Here is a 16,884-nt window from a genome sequence, read left to right as displayed (position 1 = left end):
ATAATAATTAATTTCTTCTTTATAATTTGATATTTTTAGTTAAATGATGATTTGATTTAATGGTTATTGAATATATTTGAATTAATTTGGATTAATGGTTATTGTATATTTAAAAAATAAGGGTACTTTTGTCATCACACATTTTTTTTCCATCTATATTTTACCAAAACTCAAACATAGACTTTATAAAAGTTATCTAATTTTTCTAGTAAAATTTTTTCATACCAAAGAAATTTTTTTACATTTTCCTATCAAACTCACTTTCCAACCATTTCCTCACTAATCTTATTTTCCTATTATTCATAAAAATTTTCCCTCGACCAAACGCCCCGAAGAGAGGGTAAAGAAAATATACCACATGGAAAAAAGGAGGGAGATACAATATATCACTTCACAATTCATAAGTCTTGCCCCTCCCTCGAGTTCAGTTTACTAAAGTTCTCGCTCACTGCTTTATGGCACTAAAGTCTCGCCCCCTCCCTCAAGTTTAGTTGACTTAAGCTATCAATGCATTAAACTTTGCTTTATTGTGCTCAAGTCTTCTTGCCCCTTCTTCTAAGTTTAGCTGACTTGATACAACTACGAATGAGCACGATTTATATAAAGAGATAGCTAGGTTTCACTTAAGAATTCAGTTTACACTTTTCCTTTACATTAATTCTTCAGTTTTAATATCCAAAAAACATTCCCAAGGGAATCCAAGTTGATCACCATGTTAAGCTTTAGATTCTTTCTCTTTTGTGTGGTGGACATTCTATGCATGTGTTTGTGTGTTGGAAGTTCCCAAATGAACAAGTGTGTGGAGACAGACAGACAAGCTCTTCTCAAGCTAAAAGATGGTTTCATTAATGGAAGGGACATTCTTTCATCATGGCAAGGTGAAGATTGCTGTACATGGAAAGGAATTTCCTGCGATAATTTAACAGGTCTTGTAACCAGCTTGGATGTTCATTTCTCATATTATTATTCTGCTGGATTGGGAGGTAAGTTAGATGATTCAATATGTGAACTGCAACATGTGACTTCCTTAGATCTCAGTTACAATAACTTAGAAGGAAAGATCCCAAACTGCATTGGTTCACTTGGTCAATTGCTAGTGTTACAACTTGCAAACAATAAACTTGTAAGTGACATTCCTCCTACCTTGGGGAACCTTTCTAATTTGCAAACTCTTGATCTTAGTTATAATCATTTGTTATCAAATGATCTTCAATGGGTTTCTCACCTCTTTGATTTGAGATACCTTGATCTTTCAAATAATACTCTTAGTGGAGCTGTTGATTGGCTATCATCAATAAGCAAAATCCGTTCCCTCAAAACACTAAATCTAGATGACTGTGGGCTCCGTCAAGTGAATCCTAAATCTATTCCCCAATTGAATTCTTCCAATTCACTCCAAACCCTCAGTCTTTCAAGAAATGAGTTGAACTCCTCAACTCTATCATGGTTGCTTAATGTTAGCAAAGCCCTCACACGTCTTGATCTCTCATATAACTTTTTGCAACATAGTATTCCAGATGGCTTTGCAAACATGATTTCTCTTCAATATCTACGTCTCTCAGGTAATGAACTTGAGGGTAGCATACCACAATCCTTTCAGAATTTGTGTCAACTCAGAGAGTTATCCCTAGATTCCAACAAATTGTCTGGTCCAATCACAGACAACATACAAAACTTGGGTTGTGCACAAAATGGTTTAGACTTGTTGGATCTATCCCATAATCAGTTGAATGGGACACTTCCATATTCTATTGGGCAATTTTCTAGTCTTACAAGATTGTTACTCTCATCAAATGAGTTGAATGGTGTCATTAGTGAAGCACATCTATCAAATTTATCTAGTTTGCAATTTTTGGATGTTGCTGACAATTCACTTTCGTTCAACCTGAGTTCAAATTGGGTTCCACCTTTCCAACTGGGTTTATTAGATGCATCATCGTGCATTTTGGGACCTAAATTTCCAACATGGCTAAAAAATCTGAAGAGTCTGACATACTTGCAAATCTCAAATTGTGGTATCTCAGATTCGATTCCTGAATGGTTTTGGGACCTATCTTCAAGCTTGTCAGACTTGAGAGTTTCACATAACAAACTCAGTGGAGTTTTGCCAAAATCGTTTGCAAGTATGAAAACTACATTCCCCGGTGTATGGGATTTTAGTTTCAACAATTTGTCTGGTCCTTTACCTCCTTTCCCACAAGTATATGCTCTAATTCTCTCAAACAATATGTTCTTAGGGTCCCTATCTTCTTTTTGTGCAACATCACCACTTTATTTAGCTTATCTTGACTTGTCTAGTAACTTACTAGCAGGGCCACTTTCGGATTGTTGGGGGCAATTCCAAAATTTACAAATTCTGAATTTGGCATACAATAATTTTTCAGGGGTAATGCCTATTTCACTTGCCACTTTAGGACAAATTGAGACATTGCATTTAAATAACAACAACTTCTCTGGTGAATTTCCATCTTTAACTCTCTGTAGCAAATTGAAACTGATTGATTTTGGAGATAACAATCTGAAAGGAACATTACCTGCATGGGTAGGCCACAATATGGATAATTTGATTGTTCTGCGTCTACGGGCAAATAAGTTCCAAGGAGAAATACCTACAAGTCTGTGCAATCTATTAGGTCTTCAAGTATTGGATCTCTCTCAAAACAACATAACTGGGGAAATACCGCAATGTCTCAGTAACATAATTGCTTTGTCAAATTCCAAGTTTCCAAGAAAAGGCCTTGACAAACCAATGATTGAACTTATGGTGGGAGCGGGCTCTGTCATTAACGAAGCAACATTGGCATGGAAAGGAAAAGACAGAGAATATGGGAAAATCCTCAGGCTAATGACAAGCATAGATCTTTCTTGCAACCATTTAACAGGAGAGATACCCCAAAGTATAACAATGCTTGTGGCATTAGCTGTCTTGAATCTTTCAGGAAATAATCTCACAGGATTCATTCCCAACAACATTGGTCATATGCAAATGTTGGAATCACTTGACTTGTCAAGAAACCTTCCGGTTTTACATCAGCTTGGGATTAGGATTTTGTGTTGGATTTTGGGGAGTTTGTGGAACTTTATTGATAAAAGATTCATGGAGATATGCCTACTTTCAGTTCTTCAACAACATGTATGATTGGATGTATGTATCACTAGCTGTCTTTACTGCCAGAATGAAAACTAAATTCAGAGTCCACGACTAGCAGGTAAAATTTTCATATCGATTTGCTATTTTGTTATAATAGATAATGATCCATAACTATTGGAACCGTGATCAAAATGTCACTGTTCACCAACTTTTTTACTTACATACCACGCGAACAGTGTTATTTCCCAATCTGCCACGGAGTAAGTTCGCTACCCGGTATAGCGAACTCGGTTTGCTGACGTGTCACGTTTCTAGTGGACACCAACTTGATTTTAACCAAGTTCGTCGCCTACGCGGTAGGCGACCTTCATTTTTTTTTATTGTTTTTTTTAAAATTTGATACTTGTTATCCATTAAAAATATGACACGTCAGCAAACCAAGTTTGCTACACAGGGTAGCGAACTTGCCCTCGTGACATATTGAGAAATAACACTATTCGCATGGCATTTAGGTAAAAAAGTCAGTGAACATTGATATTTTGGTTAGTGTTCCTAACTATTGTGATTTAAAATGCAATTTTAGTGAGAAAAAATAACTAATATCTATTCATAACTTACACACTGCTAATTGAGATGTTGTCTTCTCTTTCTTTCTAATTTTGGTAGGTACAACCCTTTGAGAGAGATACGAACATATACAGCAATGTCTTGGTTAATTTGATAGAGATGTTTGTCCCCCATGTAACAAATGAAAAATGTAGGACTATTTTGTGGGTGATTTCATGCTTTTCTTTCTTTTTTTTTAATCTATAGCCATCATTTGTGATGTTGTCCTCAATATATAGTATAGTGCAATAATTTATTTTAACTTGTGTAATTTCCAAATTTTCATTAAAGTGTTTCTAGTTTGTGATCCTTATAGCCGAGTATGTACTGGAGAAAATAATGATATCCAAGATCATTTTGGTTTTACTTAAATTTCTAAGTTCTAATTTTATTATGTTAAATCTGTTTTTTAAGAAAATCATGTTAACTTCTTTCAATCAATACTAAACTTTTGCATTATAACTCGTCAAATACTACATAATAGTATATTATAGTAATATTATATCTTGAAATAGTACTTTAATTTAACAGATATAGATGAAAACATCATAAACCAATAAAAAATTACTTTATATTTCCTACAATAAAAGTATTGATGGAGAAAATTAATTACTTATATTATTTATACCTTTAGCATGATTTTACTCGTTGAACATAAAATTGGACGAGTTAACTGATTTAAATGACATTGCTTATAATATTATACAATAATACGTTTTTGCCTTTGACGGTAAGTGCAGACGGGAACTTTTGCAGGTAACTTTTTTTTTTTTTTTTTTTTTTTTTTTTTGGGTCCTTAGCACGGTTGCTAGATGACGGGAAAGACATAAGGGAAGAGTAACAGTATTTGATTCTTATTAATACTTTTTATTCTATTTTTATTTTATTTGTTCATATTTTTCACCCTGTCTTTTTCAAGATCCCATGAAGGAATAAATGAATGAGTCATCTGAAATTCACAAGGATAAGTCCTACCACTTTAAAATAAAAAGTATTTCACTCTTTTAACAATAAAAGATATTTCAGATATTGGATTTTCTAGTGAAAAAATATAATAAAGTGAAATATATCATAATAGTAATAATAGATTATAAATTAATTTTGTAAGTACTTCGATTTCGATAATTTACTTTTTCATATATAGAATTGTCGGTACTCCTGCAACATAAAATAAAATTATTTCTTACAATTTTAAAATAATATTATTTTAAAGTTACGAGAGATAATTTTATTTTCTATTGTAGGATAAATAATAATCTCATATATATATATATATATATATATATATATATATATATAATCTATTATCTTGAATATTATATATTATTGTTAATTTCTCTTAATTTCAATTTCTCTTAGTTGACTCTTGATTATTATTTTTTATGTTAAGTAGAAATTTTCTTTTCTTTTCTTGTTTATATTCTTTTATTTTTTAATGCATTTAAAACTTTTTTTTAAAAAAAATTCTCCCACCACTAAATGTGCAAACATAAATAATATTTTTTGGGTCCGCCGCTGACCATAATAATAGTGCTTTTGTTTTTAATTTTAGAAATTAGTTTTTGAGTTGTATTTTTCTTTCATTTTGATACACTTATTTCGTTTCTACAAAAATTACATTCAGGCTCTTCGATTTTTTTTATTTTTTTTATTTTGGGGTAAATATTAGGCTCTTTGAACTTTAACTCATTTGTAATCAGTTCTTATGAGTTATAAAATCTTTCAATTTAAGTTCGAATTATACAATTATCTTACATCTATTCATAATTAAGTTGTTAACAAGATAAAATAATGTCTTGACATAAGCTTCACTTTTTATTTATTTACAATCTTAACCCTTCGCTTTAATTTCTTTTTGATCTCTATAAGTTATAGGCTATAACTTATATAATAATTTTCATAAATTGAAAAAATAATAATTCCTCACTGAAATCATGACAGCTTGGGAGCATTTAAAGAATTAAGTTCCAAAAGTATTGTATAACCTCAAAAAAATTGTAAGAGTTGGTTTTCAAATTGAAAATGTGGCCCCATCAATAAAGGGGTAACGTGAACAGAATTAGGTACCCTTTAGTGATTGTACGTAACCATGCAAGGATGAAGAAAAGAGATCACAAATTATAAAATTTAAAGGGGTTATGACTCATTGATTGAGGAAAATATTAGTAATATATGAAAACATTAAAATAAGAAGTAAGACTGAATTAACGAAATTGGGACAAAATCTACACAAACATGTTTTCTTTGTTGTTCCTTTCCGAGCGCGCACCACGTCAAGATACATGTTCTGGATGCACACCTTGGGCTCACCAGTTGGGTCCAATCTCTTAAAGTTCATATTTAGAACTTTCTAGAGGGCACCCATGACAAATGCCACAATTTAAACCAGAAATTTTGGCAGAAGTTAAAAAAAAATGAGATAAAAGATTGCAATCACAAATGCCACAATTTAAATGTTGTATTTTAATATTGCATACAAATATTTAATTTACCTCAACAATAAAGCGTGCCCATAGTATATATTTCTAATTTTGATCTTTTTGCTTTCTAGATATTTAACCCAAAATCTCAAATTTTGTCATTTATCTCAGGGAAGAAACCCTGCTCCACATAAGGCATGCATATGCAAGAGAGTAATGACAGTGAATTCACTGTGGCATAGATAATCAAAAGGATAGAAGATAGATATGTAAAACATACATTCTCATTTCTAATCTTACCTCTATAAGCATTTGGCACTACTTTCATTTAGAACCACTCCATTTGGCTAGTGAATGGCAGAACATGCAAGCAAGTTAAATCATATTTGATAATAACCGATGAAGATTAAGACTATTTAATTTTTCTTTAGATTTCTATAAAAAGAGTTTGATTGGTAAACTTTAGCTTATTGGTAAAAATAATGAACACTGACATAAGATATCAGGAAACCCCAACAAAGCATGAGTCTTACCATTGTACTAACAAGCACAACAGTGATAGTGCTGATGATCATGATTGCACTGGATTGCAGTTCAGTATGTCCTGACATGCATTTTACAAGAGTGTTAGATTTTAAATCATCAACTAATTAAGATCCTATCTACCATGACCATTAACTCATTTTTCCAAAACTGATGGCACCTGATGAGCAGTGTTGACAAGGAACGAAGTGTGCCACATTAATTGTTTTTCTATTATAAGAAAAAGAAAGTTTTGACAAGGAAGATTGGAGAATTAAGGACAAGATTTCAAAAGGCAAAATCATAAAACATCAATTAATACAAGGGCTGTTTTAGTAATGCGGCTAAATCATACCATCATTTGTTGACTAGTAGTTATAAGATTCAACAGTTATTTATCAATACATATAAATCCATATATAGCTTAAAGACATCTGCTTAGAAGACATACTTGGTAGTAATTCTTGAGCTATCAGTCAATGAGACATAACAATACCCCAAAAGAATATGGTGAGAATGCCACTTAGATGCCATAACTGCAGAACATGCAGATATATCAGCACCATGCTAATGATTAATGTCACCCACAAGAATAGAAAGATATAAAGCTCAAAAAAAGTTCAATGGTAAGACAAATAATCATAAAAGTATACAGCCCTATTCAAAATGGATACACATATATCGCTGTTGGGTTGATATGCAAATCCCTGAAAAGAAACATGGAAAAAATTAGAGAATGCCACATAAGATAGACAACTCAAATAAAATAGAATGGGGTATAGTTATATTTTTGGTGGAAAGGGTAATTAGCTTTGCATGGTTTTCTTACTAATACATATTCCAAATTATCAAACATGTTTTCTAAATAATATTTGTCATACTTGTCATATTAATTTGTCATATCTTCAAATGTTTTTGGGACCTATCTTCAAATTTGTCATACTTGAATGTTTCACATAACAAACTTAGTGGAGCCTTGCCAAAATCAGTACTTATTATGGAAACAACATTCTGAATTACATGGGATTTTAGTTTCAACAATTTGACTAGTTCCCTACCTCATTTTTTAGAAAACATAGAGATTTTAATTATCTCAAATAATATGTTTTTAGAGTCCCTATCTTCATTTTGTGCAAGCCACCACTGTATTTAACTATTCTTGACTTGTCTATTAATTTACTAGCTGGACTACTTTTGGATTGTTGGGGAAAATTTCAAAGCTTATAAGTTTTGAATTTGGCAAACAATAAATTCTCTAGGACAATACCCAACTCATTTGGCAATTTGTGACAAATTCAGACGATGCATTTTAATAATAACAACTTATCCAATGAAATTCCATCTTTGGCTCTTTATAGCAAATTAACATTGATTGATTTTCGAGAAAACAATCTTGAAGGAGCATTACCTGCTTGGGTTGGCCATAACCTACATGATTTAATTGTTTTGCGTCTACGAGCAAACAATTTTGAAGGAAACATTCCAGAAAACTTTGTCAAATACCAAGTTTCCAAGAAAGACCATTCTCTATATCAAAAATTTACATCCTGTTTTTAAAAAAGATGAAACTTTTGTTTTCTTTGATGAAGCAACATTGGCATGGAAAGGAAAAGATAAAGAATATGCAAAAATTCTTGGGCTTTTGATAAGCATTGATCTTTCTTACAACCACTTAACGAGAGAGGTACCTTAAAGTATAACAATGCTTTTGGCATTACTTGGCTTGAATCTTTCAGGAGATAATCTCACGGGGTACATTCTAAACAACATTGGTCATATGCAAATGTTAGAATCACTTGACTTGTCAAGAAACCATCTTTATGGTAGAATGCCATCAAGCTTTTCCAATTTGACTTTTCTTGATTACATGAACTTGTCTTTCAACAACTTGTCAGGAAAAATTACAGTAAGAACTCAATTGAAAACCTTTGATGCCTCTATATATGAAGGGAATAATGAACCTTGTGGCCTGCCACTCACAAACTATTGCCCAGAGGATGTGATTTCACTAGCTGGAAGCATGGACAAAAATGACACTAATGAAGATGAAGATGAACTTATAACCTTTGGGTTTTACATGAGCATGAGGTTTGGATTTTGTGTTGGATTTTGGGGATTTTGTGTTGGATTTTAGGGAGTTTGTGGTATTTTATTGATAAAAACTTCATGGAGACATGCCTACTTTTGGTTCTTCAACATGTATGATTGGATGTATGTGTCATTTGTTGTCTCTACTGCCAGAATGAAAAACATATTCAAAGTCTAATATTAATAGGTAAAGTTTTTTATATTAGCTATTTTGTTATAATTATAGATAATAATCCATTGCTTATTGTGCACATTGTCACGATCACAACAAGTATATTGGTTGTACAAGTAATAAAGAAGTCAGTAGAGTATTGTTTCCACGAGGATTAGTGTTTTAAGCATTAGTTCACTATTTTTACTTAAGTTGGACAAATCAAAGTTGGTTTGGGAAGAATAATTTCTAGTTAATGGAAAACTAATTTAAAAGAAACAATTAAAAGAACAAATGCCAAGCAATAATTGAACGCAAGAAAAAAATTCTAACAATTAAAGATGAGTAATGAATTAAGAATGGAAAACGCAGTTAGGGTTTACTTCACCTCTGATCTCCCTTAAGTGATTTAACTTAATTCAATAATCTCTATCTTTATTGTTCCAAACAATTCATCATCTAAATGATAATTGATTCAATCCTTATTGTCTTAGTTATTCAACCATTTAACCTAATTAGAATCCTACGTATTAGAAACCCTTTTAAGGTTAAGCTTTACGCGCGATGAATTTCATAAGTTTGCAAAACCTACAAGTCTATATCTAGAACATGAAAGAATTAGTGTTTACCCTTGTCTAGACTAAGATCCCAATATCTCTATTAAAAACCCTAACCCTCTTTATTCCTATATGGTTAAACAGGTCACACAAAAACTAGAGCAAATAATTCAAGATAGACACATAACAATTTGAGACAAATTTTATTGAAAAAAGTTAAACCAAAATAAGGATTCACGTTGGATCCATATTCCTAACTACAAAGGAAATTAGCCAAACATAACTGGCTTAAACAAAATAAGAAAAGGAAAAGAACTAGATGAATTAACTGAGCAAGAAATGTTGATCGATCTCCACAACTACGACTTTATCTCCCTTCAATTCCTTTCTAGACCTCTCAACCTGAATTTTCTCGAGTCCTCTGATCTCATTATTTTTCCAATGCGCTGAATGCATCCAAGTTCCAAAATATTTCCTTTTATATTGAATGGAAACGTTACTTTGAAATCTCCAATTAAATCTTCAATTGGATTCTGATTAGATGTGATTTTAAAATTTGAATAATCAAATTTCACGACCATGGTGCCAGTTGCGCAGGCATGCTGGTCACTTTGGCACTTGCAGCGCGGACATGAAAAATAGGATGGCACTCTACACGTGAAGATGTAATGAAGTTGGCGCCAAGCAATGGTGTGTGAGGAGTTGGCGCCAAAGGCGCAAGAGCTTGCATCTTGTACGTGATGATAGCGCTTGAAGCGCGGGAGCTTGGAAAGTTGGCTTCGAGCAACTCTCCTACTACTTTATGTTACGTTTCTTGCCTTTGGGCTCTCCAACTTATCTTTTTATCTGAGCTAAAATTCCTACATAATATGAGAATTTTTTATGAGAATATTACTGAGAGTAAAATAACATTTTAGTTACAATTCTCATGTCTTTTGGTTATTTTTATATCTATTTCATGCTCAAATTAACTCTTAATACATAGCAAGTTGGAAGCTCATCAAACACCCATAAATATTATGATTTAAAATGCAATTTTAGTTTGAGGGAAAAACTAATATCTATTTGTAACTTACACAATGCTAATTGAGATGTTATCTTCTTTTTTTCTTTGTAGTTTTTGGTAGGTACAACTCCATTTGAGAGAAAGATGAAGATATGTTGCAATGCCTTGATTGTCTATCCCATGTAACAAATGAAAAATGTAACAGTATTTTGTGAGTGATTTTGTACTAAATTTTCTTTTATCTATAGCCATTGTTTTTAATGTTTGTCCTCAATATACAGTATAGTGCAATAAGTCATTTTTACTGATATTGTGAATCAATAACCCAATTATCCAATATTCGGACCGAGGTCAATCAATGGGTCACACATTTAATAAGATTGGTATTTGTTTTAACTAATTTATGTAAAACCATCGGCTTTTTGACCCTTTTGCCCCTCATTAATTAATTAATAACCAATTTTCCCCTCATCCAGAACTATCCACCAATCTGCCCCTCTTTAATCGACTAACTTGAAGGAATAGTCGATTAAATGGTCAAAATTCAGAAAGTTCATTGACTCGAAATGTAGTCGATTAAAAATCCCTCTTGATCGATTAAATTTCGAGATTTTTAATCGACTACAACATAATATCAAGTCGATTAAATGTCGGCAGAAACCCTATATTTTGCAAGTTTTCGGTCTCATTTTGAATATTATCGTTGTGTAAACCAATATATCTCTTGTTTTTCATGTGTAATCCTTGCAATCCCATTGTATTTCATCCCACCGTCCCTAAAGCCTTAATATTGTGAAATCATTGTCATTGCACAACTCCAAACCCCCAAAATCCGAACCCAAACCCCCAATTTCAGAACCATACTCCCAAATTCGTGTGAAAGATGAGCACAAGTCCAAACATGTATGTAACAATGATCTACTATGATGGAAAGCATTATGAAGGACCCAATGGTGTTCAATTTGAAGGAAAAACAAAAATGTTGAAAATTAAACGGGGCACTACATACAATGAGCTGAAGGGGAGAATTCACCAAAAATTGGGTCTGCAAGGCAGCGAATGCGTTCAGCGGATGATCGCCAGGGTAGAGTCTACAGTTGGTAAGGATGTTATATACTACATTGGTAACGATATATGTGATGATGAAGATGTGGAATGTGTCATAGATGCAATTGTTGACCGAAAATTTCAAAATTTTATTGAGATATATGTTGAATTATATTGTGGTCAATCTTCATTTGCACCCATGCATGCAAGAAGTGAACCATATTTTGGTCAAGAAGAAAGAGTCGTCGATCTATCTGCACCTGTCATAAGTCAGATAACACCGAGGGAAGTAGATGAGGATGAGCAGAGGAGGATATGGACAGTGATGAGGATGGTGAACCTGAGAGTGTTATTCCGCTAGGTGACACGTCAGATACTGACGTTGAGGGTGATTTCGACACTGACACAAGCTCAGGAAACCTGAGTTCCCAGGTCACGCGATCACTTCGTGTTGACCCTGTTAGCAGTGGTAAGATTGTGAATTAAAGATTTAATTTAGCATTTCTTCTTTGTGTTATCATTGCTATTGGCGGTGGCTTTATGAATTTTGACGTAGGTTTTGAGATCGAGCCATTTTGGAAAGAAAGTCCACATTATTCCTTCATTAATTGGGCACACCCTAATGATGAAATGGACATATTGTATGGTGACGATGACTTGCGCGGTGGCTGGCAATTAGGGGATCCATTATATTTGTATCAGGAGTTTCGTAGCAAATCTGAAATGCAACATGCAGTGAAATTATATTGTATGAAGTCTCACCGTATTGCCGTTGTGGCAAAAAGTGATGAACATAGATTTGTGATGAAGTGTCGACACCATAATGATGGATGTCCCTGGTATGTGAGGGCATTGTTGCCGAAGAATTGAAATACTTGGGTGGTCAGTAAGTGGGGCAAAGAACACACCTGCCTAAACCAAGGTCTTACCCGGGATCATAGACAGTTGGATTCTGATGTGATATGTGCAGCCATTATGAGTATGTATTATTCGATGTATCTAACTTCCTAAGGTATGTTTATGTTTATCAGTTTGTATTCTGACATTGTTGACTTAGAGTTTTTTTTATATATATAGGTATGTTAAAAGAAGATCCATCTTTAAAGCCAGTTCTTATTCAAGAGAGGGTACATCGTTTGTATGGATACAACATAACTTACAGGAATAGACATGACATTTGTCTAATATCCGATCGTCATCCCAGCATTATAAGGGCTGTAAGAGATCATGTTGGTTGGCAGCCACCATTTGCGTATCACGTGTTTTGTCTACGTCATATCGGAAGCAACTTTAACACTAAGTTTAGGGATGTGTAATTGAAGAAAACCCTGATGAAGCTAGGTACACAATTTGTTTAATATGTACATGTTGTATCAAATGCATCCTTTTGTATCTAACACATGCAATTTTCATGATTTCCAGGGTACTTGAGTTCAAAGATTCATTTTGATATCAGATTTCAGGAATTTATCGACAGTAAACCACAAGTAGCTTCATGGATAGATCAGATTCCCAAAGAGAAATGGTGCAGATCTTACGATGAGGAGGGTCTGAGGTTTGGTCACATGACGACTAACCTATCTGAGTGTGTCAATAAGGTCCTGAGGGGTGCATGTAATTTGCCTATAACAACATTGGTCAAGATGACTCAAAGTCGACTTGTTGAGTATTTCGTCAAGAGACGTGAAAAGATCCAAAAAGCATTGGCAAAAGGTTGGAGAGTTGCAAAAAAGGTTGAGGGTATCATGCAAAAAAATGATCAGTTAACAGTGAGTCTCCGTGTGCGGGTTTTTGATAGGGACCTACAGCTATTTGAAGTTGAGGATGCCTACAATCAATCAACTCATGATGGTTGTGACATAATGAGGGTGGACTTGCTCAATCGCAAATGTCAATGTGGACGGTTCACATCTAGAAGATTTCGTTGCAGTCACGTCTTAGCGGTGTGCAAGGTAGAAAAGTTGAACCACTATGATTATGTTGATCCTATGTTCTCAATTGCACAAATTGACAAGGTATGTGATGCACATTGGTATCCAATGGGCAATGAGTTGTTGATTCTACAAATTGATGGCCCAACCATTATCCCAAATGCATCTTTGGTACGTGCACAAGGAAGACCAAAGTCTTCAAGGATACATAATGAGATGGATTGGGTTGAGTCTCAACCCACAAGCAGTCAGAGTAGATGTAGCTTGTGCAAACAAATTGGTCATAACAAACGTACGTGTCCTATGAGGATTAGACCGACTTGAAATGCGGAGAAAGCAGGGGAGGGGCTTAATGTGTTGATGGTTTGAGATTCATGTATTTGATGTAATGAACAAAATTATGGTATTTTGTTGTTTTAATTTGCTTTTGAATGTAATGATCATGCTATGTTTTGATCCAAGGTCTATGCCATTTTCAATAATTCACAAACGTCGACAATGGAACTTTTGTACTGAAATGGTACGAAAGGACCAAATAATAACAACCACAAGTCACCGTCGTCCATAACAACTGAGATTAATAACTTATAGGTGTTTAAAATGCTACAAGATAGATTTGGTATGCCTACCCCAACGTTTGACACAATACGTAAACCATTTAGGAATTTAACGTGCACGTTTAATTTTTGTGTCTGAAAATGTTGTATCCAATGATTTTGGAGGACATAATGGCCGGTTCAAATGGTCACGTACAAATGCAGCGTGAACCGAGGGGTCATCCTCAAACAGGTATCCAAACGGGAGGTCGACAGTATCAGGCTCTTCGTCTTGTGGCCTTGACGAAGAAGGCCGGTCTTGTCGTTGCTTCGTGCATCTCTCACTTTCGACATTGCTTGGTCTTCTGCGGCCCGCCATTTTTACAGAATACATACAATGAAAGTGGAAACATAAGACAAGAAAGATAAATATTTGCACTCACAACCATACAAAATAAATGGACAAGAATAATTTAAGCCTATTTTAGACCTCAACTCTCTAATTCTGACCACTATGATTATGCTCTTAGTGCTTTAAAAAAACACAAAATCATGAAAAGGGTGAAAATCTTCGAATCCCTAAAGTTTATCTTCATGAATCAATATGACAAACTCAAGAGGAACAACATTCTACCAAAAAACAGAGACAAAACACCAAAGATTCTGAGCTAAGATGTGTACAAAATAAAACATAAAACACAATGCAAGTTAAAATACCTTACCTAGCCTTGATGTTTCACGAATTAGAGCGTTTTTACGGTGCAATCCACATGCCTGGGGAGGGGTTTGGGTTGTTCTTGTGGAGGGGATTCCGATTTGGGGTTTGGGAGAGGGGTTTAATCGACTAGGGTTTCAATACACCTCCTCTGCCAAATGGGGAGGTTTTTAAAAAACAATTTCGTCAATTTTTAATCGACTAAATATTATGTTGTAGTCGATTAAAAATCCCAAAATTTAATCGATCAAGAGTGATTTTTAATCGACTACATTTCGTGTCAATGAACTTTCTGAATTTTGACCATTTAATCGACTATTCCTTCAAGTTAGTCGATTAAAGAGGGGCAGGTTGGTGGATAGTTCTGGATGAGGGACAAATTGATTATTAATTAATTAATGAGGGGCAAAAGGGTCAAAAATCCTAAAACCATCTGCCATTATTGTTAAAAACTAGTATAAAAACGTAAAAACTTATGTTTTTACATTTTCACCAAGATGATACGTCTTAAAACGTAAGTAAAAACTCTCCTTAGTAAAAATGGGTAAAAACTACTTGTAAAAACGTAAAATGGTAGAAACACAAGTTTTTACATTTTTACTTAAACCAAAAAATCAAATCAGGTCAACTTTTAACCTATGATTCGCTTTATTTTTATATTTTTAATAAAATAAAATAAAAAAACCATATTTCCATTCCCAAATCAAATGCACAGTATCTTCTTCTAGCTATTTGAAAAAAAATATCCTTACGCGAGGCTGCTGTATTTCCATTTAAGAGTTGTTAAACTTTATTCTTTTGATGTTGTGGAACTTGGTTATAGAATTTGTTAAACTCTTTTTATGTTTTTGGACTTATGTCTTATATAGTTATGTGACTTATATATTTTAAATATGAAGTTATTCATTGAATTTTGAGTAGTGACTTATTCATTGAAGTTATTCATTGAATTTTTTTTACATGCATATATATATATATATATATATATATATATATATATATATATATATATAATTTTGTATCTTGACCTTAAGGGCCTGTTTGGAGCATCTGATAAAGAAGATAAGATATGATAACTTATCATATCCTACTTTTATCTCTTGTTTGGTAGGTCAATAAGATATGATTAGCTTATCTTATTGTCTCATTTTATCCTATCCAATACATGATTTCTTATTCTATGGGGGGAGTAGGGTTAGGATTCAATAGGATATGATACCAATATTGGATACTCAATATATCCCCACGCTATCCAATGTATCCTCACACTATCCAATATATTTGTATTTATTGCATTATATTTCATTTTTTCTTTTTCTTTTCTCTTTCTACATAATTTTATCAGATTGTCAATCAGGTGCTCATCAAACACAGGACATGATATAGGCTTATCAGCCTCATATCATATCCTACCCTTATGACTACCCTTATCATATCCTGTCCACCAAACAAGCCCTAAGTATATATATAATTTTGTATATATATATATATATATATATATATATAGATATATATAAAATTGTATCTTGACCTTAGTAGTAAAATTTTTACATTTCGTGTCGTTTCTACCATTCTCTTCCGTTTTTACGTAAAAACTCGATTTTTACAATATTGCCATCTGCTGAAGGAAAAATTGTTTATCATTTTAAATGACATAAAGTTATGTCATTTAAAAGAAAGAGATAGACACAAAATATTTTTTTTAGAAATTAAATTAAAAAAAAACCATCCACTTTCTCTTCTATAATTTTTTTTTTTTTGTATCTTTCTCTCCTTATTAAAATGATATAATTATATTCTTTAAAAGAACAAACATGTAACCTACGCTGAAACATCATTTATGTTAAAAAGTCATGCATGATAGAAATTCACATAAGACAGCACAATTTTATCAAAACATTATTCATTGATTATACAGAAAAATATAATAAGAAAAAGGGGTTTATTAATCTTATGTTACATGAGAGTACTATCTCATGTGAGTGATACAAATATGTGGGGTCCACAATTTAAAATGAAAAGAAAAAAGAAAAGAAAAAATTGGCACAAAATTCTATGAGTGTATAACATGAGATAGGTATCTTATGTTGCATGAGAGTATCATTTCCCTAAGAAAAAACGTTATTTTGACATATTGTCAAATTCTTACAACCAAAAAAATAAAATCAGTTTTATAATTACTAATTTAGTTTTGGGGTAGGGTGACAGCGCGAT

General features: G+C 33.1%; 2 pseudogenes; both read left to right on the top strand.

Annotated features, from left to right (window-relative positions):
* The first annotated feature begins 587 nt into the window (after positions 1 to 587).
* LOC133310821 (receptor-like protein EIX2) lies at positions 588 to 4,022 on the top strand (annotated as a pseudogene).
* A 2,577-nt stretch (positions 4,023 to 6,599) lies between these two features.
* Positions 6,600 to 8,905, top strand: LOC133310815 (receptor-like protein EIX2; annotated as a pseudogene).
* Positions 8,906 to 16,884: the final 7,979 nt, after the last annotated feature.

This window comes from Gastrolobium bilobum, unplaced genomic scaffold (assembly GCF_033153095.1).
Source record: "Gastrolobium bilobum isolate Gb01-03AN ecotype WA unplaced genomic scaffold, APGP_CSIRO_Gbil_v1 utg19765, whole genome shotgun sequence".
NCBI classification, from domain to species: Eukaryota; Viridiplantae; Streptophyta; class Magnoliopsida; order Fabales; family Fabaceae; genus Gastrolobium; species Gastrolobium bilobum.
This window is presented reverse-complemented; position numbering and strand designations above follow the sequence as displayed.